This window comes from Budorcas taxicolor, chromosome 5 (genome assembly GCF_023091745.1).
Source record: "Budorcas taxicolor isolate Tak-1 chromosome 5, Takin1.1, whole genome shotgun sequence".
Taxonomy (NCBI): domain Eukaryota; kingdom Metazoa; phylum Chordata; class Mammalia; order Artiodactyla; family Bovidae; genus Budorcas; species Budorcas taxicolor.
The window spans coordinates 68,468,406-68,480,695 of record NC_068914.1 but is presented as its reverse complement, the minus strand read 5'-3'; the positions used below and the strand labels follow the sequence as shown (position 1 = coordinate 68,480,695).

The window sequence follows — 12,290 nt, the reverse complement described above, 5'->3', positions numbered from 1 at the left end:
GACTCCTTTGGCGAAAACTAGTTGACCATATGTGCATGGGTTTTTTGTTTGTTTGTTTGTGTTTTTCTCAGCTGTCTATTTGGTTTCATAGATGCCTCCTGGAGGCATCACACTTTCTGATTTAGAGTCATATTACAAAGTTGTCATCATCAACATAGTATGGTATTGGCATAAAGCTAGACATACAGGTCAATGGAGCCAAACATAGAACTCAGGAAAAAAAAAAAAATCCATGCACATATGGTCAACTAGTTTTCAACAAAGGAGCCAATTATATACAATATAGAAAGGAGAGTCTTTTCAATAAATGATGCTGGGAAAACTGGACAACCACATGCAAAGCAATGAAAGTGTACCTTTATCTTATACCATATCCAAAAATCAACTCAAAATGGATTAAAGGGTACTTCCCAGTAGTTAAGAATCCATCTGCCAATGCAAGGGGTACGGGTCCAGCCCCTGTTCCGGGAAGATCCCACGTGCCATGGAGTAACTAAGCCCATGTGCCTCAACTATTAAGCCCACACTCCAGAGCCCACAAGCTGTAACTACTGAAGCCCACGCACCCGAAGCCTGTGCTCTGCATCGAGAGAAGCCACTGCCATGAGAAGCTACCACAACGCAATGAAGAACAGCCCCTCCTCGCTGCGACTAAAGCAAGCCCGTGCACAGCAATACAGGCCTAGTACAGCCAAAAATAAATAAAGAAGATTTAAAAATTAGCCCACCAAAATGAATTAAAGACATGAAGATACACCCTGAAACTCCTAGAAGAAAACATGGAAGGTAAGCTCCTTGGCACTAATCTGGCGATATGTTTTTGGATGTGCCACCGAAAGCAAAGACAATAAAAGCAAAAGTGAACAAGTGGGACTACACCAAACTAACAAGCTTCTGCACAAGAAAGGAAACCATCAGCAAAATGAAAAGGCAGCTTACCTCCTGGGAGGTGATATTTCCTGGGAGGAAATATTTGCAAATCACATATCCAATAAGTAACTAATATCCAAAATATACAAGGTACTCATACAACTCAACAGCAAAACAAAACAAATAACCTATCTTAAAAATTAACAAAGGACTGGAATAGACATTTTCCAAAGCAGACATGGAAATGGCCAGGTACGTGAAAAGGCGCTCAGCATCACTAATCATCAGCAAAACACAAACCAAAACCACTGTGAGATAATACCCCACATTTCTTAGGATGTCTATTACCAAAAAGACAAGAGATAACACACGCTGACAAGGATGCAGAGAAAAAAAGAACATTTGTACATTGCTGGTGAGAATGTAAACTGGTACAGTCACTATGGAAAATGGTACAGAAGTTCCTTAAGAAATTTAAAACGTAAACACAATAGGATCCAATAATCTCGCTTCTGGATATACATCTGAAGGGAATGAAATTACTATCTTGAAAAGATATCTCTGTATTCTAGTGGGAATGCAAACTAGTACAGCCACTATGGAGAACACTGTGGAGATTCCTTAAAAAATTGCAAATAGAACTACCTTATGACCCAGCAATCCCACACCGAGGAAACCAGAATTGAAAGAGACACATGTACCCCAGTGTTCATCGCAGCACTGTTTATAATAGCCAGGACATGGAAACAACCTAGATGTCCATCAGCAGATGAATGGATAAGAAAGCTGTGGTACATATACACAATGGAGTATTACTCAGCCATTAAAAAGAATTCATTTGAATCAGTTCTGATGAGATGGATGAAACTGGAGCCGATTATACAGAGTGAAGTAAGCCAGAAAGAAAAACACCAATACAGTATACTAACACATATATATGGAATTTAGAAAGATGGCAATGACGACCCTGTATGCAAGACAGGAAAAAAGACACAGCGGTGTATAACGGACTTTTGGACTCAGAGGGAGAGGGAGAGGGTGGGATGATTTGGGAGAAGGGCATTGTAACATGTATACTATCATGTAAGAATCGAATCGCCAATCTATGTCTAACGCAGGATACAGCATGCTTGAGGCTGGTGCACGGGGATGACCCAGAGAGATGTTATGGGGAGGGAGGTGGGAGGGGGGTTCATGTTTGGGAACTCATGTACACCCGTGGTGGATTCATGTCAATGTATGGCAAAACCAATACAGTATTGTAAAGTAAAATAAAGTAAAAATAAAAATTAAAAAATAAAAAAAAAAGAAAAGATATCTCTGTATTCTAATACTCATTGCAGCATTATTCACCACAGTGAAGGTATAGAAACCATGTAAGTGTCTGCTGACACAATAATGGATGAATAAAATGTGACATATCAATATTTAATGGAATATTACCCAGCCTTAAAAAAGAAGGAAAGCCTGCCACATGCAACAACATGAATAAACCTAAGAAGCATCATGCTAAATGAAGTAAGTCAGGCAGAAAAAGATAAATACTGCCTGGTATCATTTATATGTGGAATCCAAAAGGAAAAAGTCAGACTCACAGAAACAAGGAGTAGAACAGTGGTTGCTGAAGAAGCTGAAGTTGAATGCTTCCATGAAGACCTACAAGACCTTGAACTTACACACAAAAAAGATGTCCTTTTCATTATAGGGGATTGGAATGCAAAAGTAGAAAGTCAAGAAACACCTGGAGTAACAGGCAAATTTGGCTTTGGGGTACAGAATGAAGCAGGGCAAAGGCTAATCAAGTTTTGCCAAGAGAATGCACTGGTCATAGCAAACACCCTCTTCCAACAACAAAAGAGAAGACTCTACACATGGACATCACCAGATGGTCAACACCAAAATCAGCCTGATTATATTCTTTGCAGCCAAAGATGGAGAAGCTCTATACAGTCAGCAAAAACAAGACCAGGAGCTGACTGTGGCTCAGATCATGAGCTCCTTATTGCCAAATTCAGACTTAAACTGAAGAAAGTAGGGAAAACCACTAGACCATTCAGGTATGACCTAAATGAAATCCCTTCCGATTATACAGTGGAAATGAGAAACAGATTCAAGGGATTAGATCTGATAGAGTATCTGAAGAACTATGGACAGAGGTTTGTGACATTGTACAGGAGGCAGGAATCAAGACCATCCCCAAGAAAAAGAAATGCAAAAAGGCAAAATGGTTGTCTGAGGAGGCCTTACAAATAGCTGTGAAAAGAAGAGAAGGAAAAAGCAAAGGAGAAAAGGAAAGATATTCCCATTTGAATGCAGAGTTCCAAAGAATAGCAAGGAGAGATAAGAAAGCCTTCCTCGGTGATCAATGCAAAGAAATAGAGGAAAACAATAGAATGGGAAAGACTACAGATCTCTTCAAGAAAATTAGAGATACCAAGGAAACATTTCATGCAAAGATGGGCACAATAAAGGACAGAAATGGTATGGACCTAACAGAAGCAGAAGATATTAAGAGGTGGCAAGAATACACAGAAGAACTATACAAAAAATATCTTTACGACACAGATAATCATGATGGTGTGATCACTCACCTAGAGCCAGACATCCTGGAATGCAAAGTCAAGTGGGCCTTAGGAAGCATCACTACGAACAAAGCTAGTGGAGGTGATGGAATTCCAGTGGAGCTATTTCAAATCCTGAAAGATGATGCTGTGAAAGTGCTGCACTCAATATGCTAGCAAATGTGGAAAACTCAGCAGTGGCCACAGGACTGGAAAAGGCCAGTTTTCATTCCAATCCCAAAGAAAGGCAATGCCAAAGAATGTTCAAACTACTACACAATTGCACTCATCTCACATGTTAGCCAACAAATTGCCAACATCCGTTGGATCATCAAAAAAGCAAGAGAGTTCCAGAAAAATATCTACTTCTGCTTTATTGACTATGCCAAAGCCTTTGACTGTGTGGATCACAACAAACTGCGGAAAATTCCTCAAGAGATTGGAATACCAGAGCACCTTACCTGCCTCCTGAGAGATCTGTATGTAGGTCAAGAAGCAACAGTTAGAACTGGACATGGAACAACAGAATGGTTCCAAATAGGGAAAGGAGTACGTCAAGGCTGTGTATTGTCACCCTGCTTATTCAACTTATATGCAGAGTATGTCATGAGAAACACTGGGCTGGATGAAGCAAAGCTGGAATCAAGAATGCTGGAAGAAATATCAATAACCTCAGATATGCAAATGACATCACCGTCATGGCAGAAAGGGAAGAAGAACTAAAGAGCCTCTTGATGAAAGTGAAAGAGGAGAGCGAAAAAGTTGGCTTAAAACTCAATATTCAGAAAACTAAGAAATCATGGCATCTGTTCCCACCACTTCGGGGCAAATAGATGGGGAAACAATGGAAACAGTGACAGACTTTATTTTGGGGGGCTCCAAAATCACTGCAGATGGTGACTGCAGGCATGGAATTAAAAGACACTTGCTCCTTGGGGAAAATGTTATGACCAACCTAGACAGTATATTAAAAACAGAGACATTACTTTGCCAACAAATGTCCATCTAATCAAAGCTATGGTTTTACCAGTAGTCATGTACGGATGTGAGAGTTGGACTATAAAGAAAGCTGAGAGCCGAAGAATTGATGCTTTTGAACTGTGGTGTTGGAGAAGACTCTTGAGAGTCCTTTGGACTGCAAGGAGATCCAACCAGTTCATCCTAAAGGAAACCAGTCCTGAATATTCACTAGAAGTACTGATGCTGAAGGTGAATCTCCAATACTCGGGCCACCAGATGGGAAGAACACTCATCTGAAAAGACCCTGATGTTGGAAAAGATTGAAGGTGGGAGGAAAAGGGGACAACAGAGGATGAGATGGTTGAATGGCATCACCGACTCAACGGACATGACTGAGTAAACTCTGGGAGTTGGTGATGGACAGGAAGGCCTGGCATGCTGCAGTCCATGGGGTTGCAAAGAGTCATGACTGAGCAACTGAACTTAGGAATGAGGAGAAGTTGGTAAAACAGTAGCAAGTTTATCATAAGATGAGTGAGGTCTGAGGATTAAATGTATAACATTGTGATCACAGTTGATAATACTGTATTATATAACTGAAATTTCACTAGCTAAGAAAGTAGACCTTATGTGGTAGTCCTGGTAGAAGGAAAGAAAGAGGGGAGGGATAGAGGAAGGAAACGGAATTGAAAAATTTTAAACACTAAATTGTTCTCAGTAATCACTTTGTTGGTGGTAGTGTTAGTATTGTTACATTGAGACTACTCTGTGTATATTGTGAAATATAGTAAATGAATTATTTTTAAAAGCTGAAAATAGGGCAAACAGAACAAATATACATATATACATGATATACATAACATATCAAATGCAAGACAGCACAACACAACTTAGTAGCAATATGCTAAGGAAACACAAAGTAAGGTACACAGGGATCTAAGGGAAATGAAGTTGATCAGAGAAGGCTTCTTATATAAGTGAAAGTGAAAGTGAAGTCGCTCAGTCACGCCCGACTCTTTGCAGAGTGTAGCCTGCACCAAGCTCCTCCGTCCATGGGATTCTCCAGGCAAGAGTACTGGAGTGGGTTGCCATTTCCTTCTCCAGGGAATCTTCCTGACCCAGGGATCGAACGCAGGTCTCCCCCATTGTAGACAGACGCTTTACCATCTGAGCCACCAGGGAAGTCTCTTATAAAAGAAGGGGCTACAATTATAGCTTGAGTGAAGTGAAAAATAGAAACCAACAGCTTAACATTTCACCCAATCTCTGGAAGGGAAAGGATATGAAGAAATCATAAATATACTTGCTGAGACCTTTTGAATATGGACTGGAACTTGGAACATACAGATCAACCTGAAGAACCCAGATTCTTTGTGAATGTAAGATTTAATATTTCAGAGAGCACAGGCAATGGGCTTTCTGCCTAGGCCTAGACAGAAAAGACAAGAGCTTTGCTTCTAGGTGGGTACAAGTGAGAGGGAGAGAATCGTAGAAATGTACTGAGCCCATTGTCTCTCTCTTGCAACCAGGAGTCCTGATGCACAGACCTCTACGCTGAGTCAGCTACCTCCAGGGAGTCCCGACAGGAACGTTTCGTTCCTTTAGCCACCAATCTTTCTCTGCAACGTTCCAGGCCCTGTTCTGGGCACTGGGAAGAGAGGGATGGACAGAGTAAGTTCACTGCTCTCATGGAGCTTACCTTTTAGAAGGTTTGACTCTCCCACCCGGCAAAAGATAGTTGATACTATTTATTCCTAAAATAGCCATCTTCTGTGAAGGGGGGAATATCAAAGAAAGAGCAAGACACACCACTCTTCCCAGGACCAGCTGCACCTTGGAGTTTGTTTTAACCTTGACCAAAGGCAGAATGAGAACTAGAAAGAACCATGAGAAGCTGTGATACAGATGAACTTCAAAACAGATGGCGCTAGTGGTAAAGAACCCGCCTACCAACGCAGGAGATCTGGGCCCATCCCTGGGTCAGGAAGATCCCCTGGGGGACAGCATGGCAATCCAGAGTCAGACAAGACTGAGCGACTTTCACTTTCACTTTTCATAGGATATCTCTATTTCAAAAATATTGTGCCTGTATAATGCTGGTCTTTCAAATATGAATAATTTTAAAACCTATGCAAATATTCCTCGGATGGCAACAAACTACATCTTTAAGGACGTCCATTTCAATCACTTTCGAAATGTTTGTTAAAGGTTCTAAAACTATGCCTCCCAGGATTACTGGTCGGAGTTCCTCACTCTGAACCAAGACACTCTGCTAAGATCACACACAGCAATCTTTTATAAATTCACAGGAAAGAAGTTGATAAACAAAACATTCTCAATGTAAAGTATTTTTCAAAAAATTTTTAAAGGCTGTGGCACTAATTAATGAATGCTTTTCCTGAAGAATCCTAGAGGAAGAGAAGAGATACAGAACTAAAATTTACTGGGGGAAAAAATGAGCAACAGCTGATCATGCTTAGTCCAACATCTTTTTTTGTTTCCACTCACATGTGTGACTGGAGCTAACATAATCCTAGGAGAGCACATCGGAGACCAGTTTGCTCAACCCCCCTTAAGAGGCTCCCTTCCCCACCACACAGCTGCACTGTGGAGACCTTTGTAAGGCTCAGGGAAGCTGGTGTTTACTGGGAAAAGTACTGCTCCAGGAATCAGATGACCTGAGGAAAACCTCTTGGATCTTAGTTTCCTCATCTCTGAAGCAGAGATAAAGTATTTGTCCTGCCTGCATCACATGGGCTAAATAGATCGTGCATTTTAAAGGGCAGTGTAAACTACTAAGCACTATACATCATTGTTTTTACTACTATTGTTAATTAAGTATTCATTAAAAACAAAAAAGAAAATCAGTAATGCCCTCTTGAACTCTCTCTGAATGACTTCAAAAAGCCCCTTACTCCCTGAGCAGCAGGAACTCTGTGCTAAAATGATGTTTATCTTCAAGCATGACAAGCTCACAGTCTAATCACTAATAACTTCAAAAATATTGAGGCTTTTTTGCTTTTTGGATTGGACCTAATCTACATTTCCAATTTATAACCACACTCAAGATTTAAAATATCCATTCAGCCATATCTCAATTTCTGAATTAGAAAAATTTATTGATCCCTTAAGTTCAGGTCTCCACAGAGATTTCCTTCCCAAATAGTTCAAAATTGGATGAATGCCTTTCATTAAAATGAGGTATTACCCTCTTTACCACTTTCACAGAAAGTCGAATTTCATAAAGATAATTTCGGGCACATAAAATTGCATCAAAAAGCTGTTAGGAGAGATAACATTTTTCACAGACTATAATGCTCTCCATTTCACTCCCTGTAGACAAATAATAATAATAATTACTAACACCACAAAGAATTCTGTAGTTAGGAGGAAAACTGTTCTAAGAATACCACAGACACTTTCCTAGCAGGAATGTGAATTTCGTACACAACTGAGGCTCTTAAACCCTCCCCCATGAAAAAGTAAAAAGAAAGAAAAGGGAGTTAAAAAAAAAAAAAGAGCATGAAGAAATACGATATGAAACGAAACATTATATAAAGCTTTGCAGTGACTTTATTAAAGCCCATCAAGAGAACAAGGACTAAGAACCACTCCTCTGCATGGCCTTTGTCAGCCAAGAACACCACCATCCAAGCAGTTACACACCAGAAACTCCCAAGCTGTCCTGCGTGCTCCTCCCTCTTCTGCACGTTAGGCCTGTTCTCTTCTCTCCCTGATGCTGGGAGGGATTGGGGGCAGGAGGAGAAAGGGACGATGGAGGATAAGATGGTTGGATGGCATCACCGACTCAATGGACATGGATGGGTTTGGGTGGACTCCGGGAGTTGGTGATGGACAGGGAGGCCTGGCATGCTGCAATTCACGGGGTCACAAAGAGTCGGACACGACTGAGCGACTGAACTGAACTGAACTTCTCTCCCTAAACATTTCCAGAACTCTTTCACTTGCCTCCATCCCCGCGACTGACACTCACCCAGGTTAATGACTGCATATGGAGCCTTCAGTCAGGTCTCCCTGGCCCCAGTCTTATCGTTTCCAATTCATTGTTCACAGAGCAGCCAGAGTGATCTTTCTTAAGCCAAAAACCTGATCATGTCTGTGTGTGTGTTAGTCGCTCAGTTGTGTCCAACTCTTTAAAACCCCATGGACTGTAGCTCACCAGGCTCCAATGTCCATGGGATTCTCTAGGCAAGAAGACTAGAGTGGGTGGCCAGTCCCTTCTCCAGGGGATTTCCCCGACCCAGGGACTGAACCCAGGTCTCCTGCATGGCAGACAGATTCTTTACCATCTGAGCCACTGGTCATGTCTGACTACCTGATTAAGACAGCTCATGGGGCGGGGGGGGTGGGGGTGGGGTCCTAAATCCAACTAAACTCTTCAAAATCTGAGCCGTACACATGGTTCCAGTGTCATCTCACAACCCAAGCTGGCTCCAAGCACTCTGCCCCCAATCGTCCTGGGCTGCTTAAAATTCCCTGGATAAGTCATACTTTCTCTCTGCTCCCGGGCTGTGGGGAAGACAGAGCAACCTAAAGAAAGAGGGTTTATTTCTCTCATTTAACAAGAAGATCACGAGTAAGTGGCAGAAGACACCGTGAACATCTCAATGGTTTCAGAGCCAATGAATTGCTCTTGTTTTGGCCTCTCCCTCAAGGGCCCAGATGGAAGCCACGAACAATGCATTCATATTCTAGGCACAAAGAAAGTAGGAAGAGAAACTAGAAAATAGCGTGGGACTATGACAAATAATAATAATAGTCAAGAGTATGTTTACTTTGTGCTAAATTTGCCGACTAAGGTCTGTCTAGTCAAGGCTATGGTTTTTCCAGTGGTCATGTATGGATGTGAGAGTTGGACTGTGAGGAAGGCTGAGCGCCTAAGAGTTGATGCTTTTGCACTGTGGTGTTGGAGAAGACTCTTGAGAGTCCCTTGGACTGCAAGGAGATCCAACCAGTCCATTCTGAAGGAGATCAGCCCTGGAATTTCTTTGGAAGGACTGATGCTAAAGCTGAAACTCCAGTACTTTGGCCACCTCATGCAAAGAGTTGACTCATTGGAAAAGACTCTGATGCTGGGAGGGATTAGGGGCAGGAGGAGAAGGGGACGACTGAGGATGAGATGGCTGGATGGCATCACTGACTCGATGGACGCGAGTCTGAGTGAACTCCGGGAGTTGGTGATGGACAGGGAGGCATGCTGCGATTCATGGGGTCGCAAAGAGTCGGACACGACTGAGCTACTGAACTGAAATGAAACAGTGTTCTAAGTGCTTTAAACTCATTTAAATCATTCAAAGCTTTGAGGCAGATATTCTAGTCTATTCCTCACTTTTAAGGGTATAACTTGCCCAAGGTTCTATGGCTAGGAAGTGGACTTTCAGGATGCAAACCCAAAGTCCATGTTCTCTAACCAGATCTACTCAGCCTCCCCAAAACAAACAAAAACAGCCCGTCAAATATGTTCTAGACAGGCGCTCCCTCCCCAACCTCTGCTTCTAATTCATGAGGTGCCTTCACTGAGATGCTGGAGGAAGGGTGTGGCGCTTCTGTCACAGGGTCTGGGCACTGGGAGCGCAGCCTGGGACACAACTACACATATGCTCATGAAATAAAAAACGTTCCCTGTGCAGAAAAGCAAGAAGACTGCTGTCTTCCCAATTTAAGTTTTTGCCTTTAACAATCTTTTTTCAAAGGAGAGGCTAGACAAAAATGAAAATATAAAAAGAATTTCTAAACTTGAATCCAAAATGCTCATTAGAAGTATATTTATTATTCATAAGACTCATCATTTCAGGCTGAAAAACTCAAAATGAGAGAGGCAGTTTAGCCACACAAAAAGAAAACATGCCTTGACATACAGCCCCTATGACTGAGCTGTGAATTTACTCTTTTCCTTTTGCCAGATTTTCTTTTTTTTTTAATAGAGAGGAAGAAAACTTCTGGTGACTTTTTCCTTAGATCACCACAAGTTCACCTCCACATCGCAGAACATACAGCCACAGGAGAAAAATATGGCAGCAGTGATTCCAGAAATACAGACCGTCCCATCTCGAAGCGCAGCCTGATAAATGCAGAGAAAGGCCAGGTTTAGAAGTCAGCGCCACAGCTTGACAGCACCTCCTATTTGCCCTGTGGCCTGAGTCTGAACTTTCTCATCTGAAAGGAAGGAAAAGGCCTACCTTGTGGAGTTGTGATGAAGATTAAGGGAAAGAGTAGTAAGGTTCTCGAGACCATCACATTCAAGACAACAGTATTATGATTCTCCAAGACGCAGAGGGTTCACGGTTGCTTTACCTTCCCGCCAGGGCTATTCCCATTGATGTGGATGCAAAGATCCCAGGGAAAGCACTTCTCACTCAGGTGTTGCCCACCACCATTAAAGGGGACCAGCACAGCTGCGGTCTCCCAACAGGAAAGCAATTTGTTGGGTTTCTGTTTGTTTGATTTGGGTGTTTTTTACCTTTCATGTTCTTTACTACATTTTAGCACTTAGAAAGGGATACATTTTAAAAATGAAAACATTTCACAAATTCAAATAAGAAACGCTACATATGTGTAAAAATACTACATTCTATCCGGAAGGGACTGTAAGAAACGAGTCACGGCAGGCACTCTGGGTTAGGGAGACTGAGGGACTGGGGACGGGAGTAGAAAGGAGACCTTCGCCATTTGCAGCTTGTGCAAGCCAGCGGTTCAAAGTGAGTAAAATGTTCGATCTTAAGACAGAGCATTAAATGAAGGTTTATCATTTAAGTATATCATTTATATTATAAATAAAGGTATATCATTTAGGGTTCAGCTCAACTTTCACCTTGACTCAACTAAACACTTCAGAGCCAAGTCCTATGGCCCATAGGACTTCACTGACCTTATGGCTCTTCCTGACTGACCTCCCCTTGCTCTGAATGTCCACTGCTGTCCTCTCCATAACTTAGCTCCCAATCACTTCCTTTGCATTTATGAGCTGGTTCAAGAAAGTCAGGCGTATTTCTCCAATACACTGCAAATTCTTAAAGAGAAGGAACAAGCCTCGTGATTCCTGACTGTTCTCAGCCTCATCCCAGGAATGGTGGCAATTAACACCACTGCCTGACATAACTCAAGAGTAGCTACTGCTACTCTCTATCATTGTTCTTTATTCAGAACATATGATGAAACCCAGAAGAAGTAGACTATCACTTTAAAGACAATGAGTCCTTTTTTGAGCTTAAAAAGGGGTTTCAAGTCATTAACCTTTTCAAATTTATTTTCAACTTATTGGGCTTTTACTTTCTGCTGAGCTGGATCTTGGTTTTAGGTGTTCATTGCTATTGCGTAGTACTTCCTTTAACGTTGGGAGGAAACAAAGCTCCAAAGATGGCAGGAAAGCAAAACTTTGCCTCCAAGAAGACATGGCAGTTTTCTGAACTCACAGTACTCATCCGCCTTCTTTCACTTGAAAGCATGGGCAGAATTTTTCTGAAAATTAGCAAGAAACCCATCAGGGCCCAAAGCATACTGAGAAACAGAGAATTAAAACTGGGGAAATTACTGAGGATTTTTCTTTCCATTCCTATTTGTCACAAAAAGAAACTGGTGCTCATAAGACCAACGTGGTCCCACGGTGATTTTTGCTGAAAATATGACAGGGTCCATCGAATAGTGCTATAACAGAGGAACTGAACAAGCTGCAGAGTCGAGAGGAGCAGCTTGAGTTTGTCAGGAGACACTGGAAAGGAGACGCCAAGCCAGGCCAACTGACCTCCCCCTCCCGTCTCCCTGCACAACCGAAGCTGCCTTTCCTTCAGCTGTCTCTCACCCCTGATGGCCACTCCCCCGAGCCACATTTCTGTCTCACAAACCAGAAGCCATCCTTGATTTCTGTCTTAAGCCCTACTC

General features: G+C 42.1%; 1 protein-coding gene across 1 annotated transcript in view; it reads right to left on the bottom strand.

Moving 5' to 3' along the window:
* The window catches only part of CRADD (CASP2 and RIPK1 domain containing adaptor with death domain), a 194,115-nt gene that overhangs the window by 97,291 nt on the left and 84,534 nt on the right, over positions 1-12,290 (bottom strand). The window lies entirely within an intron of this gene.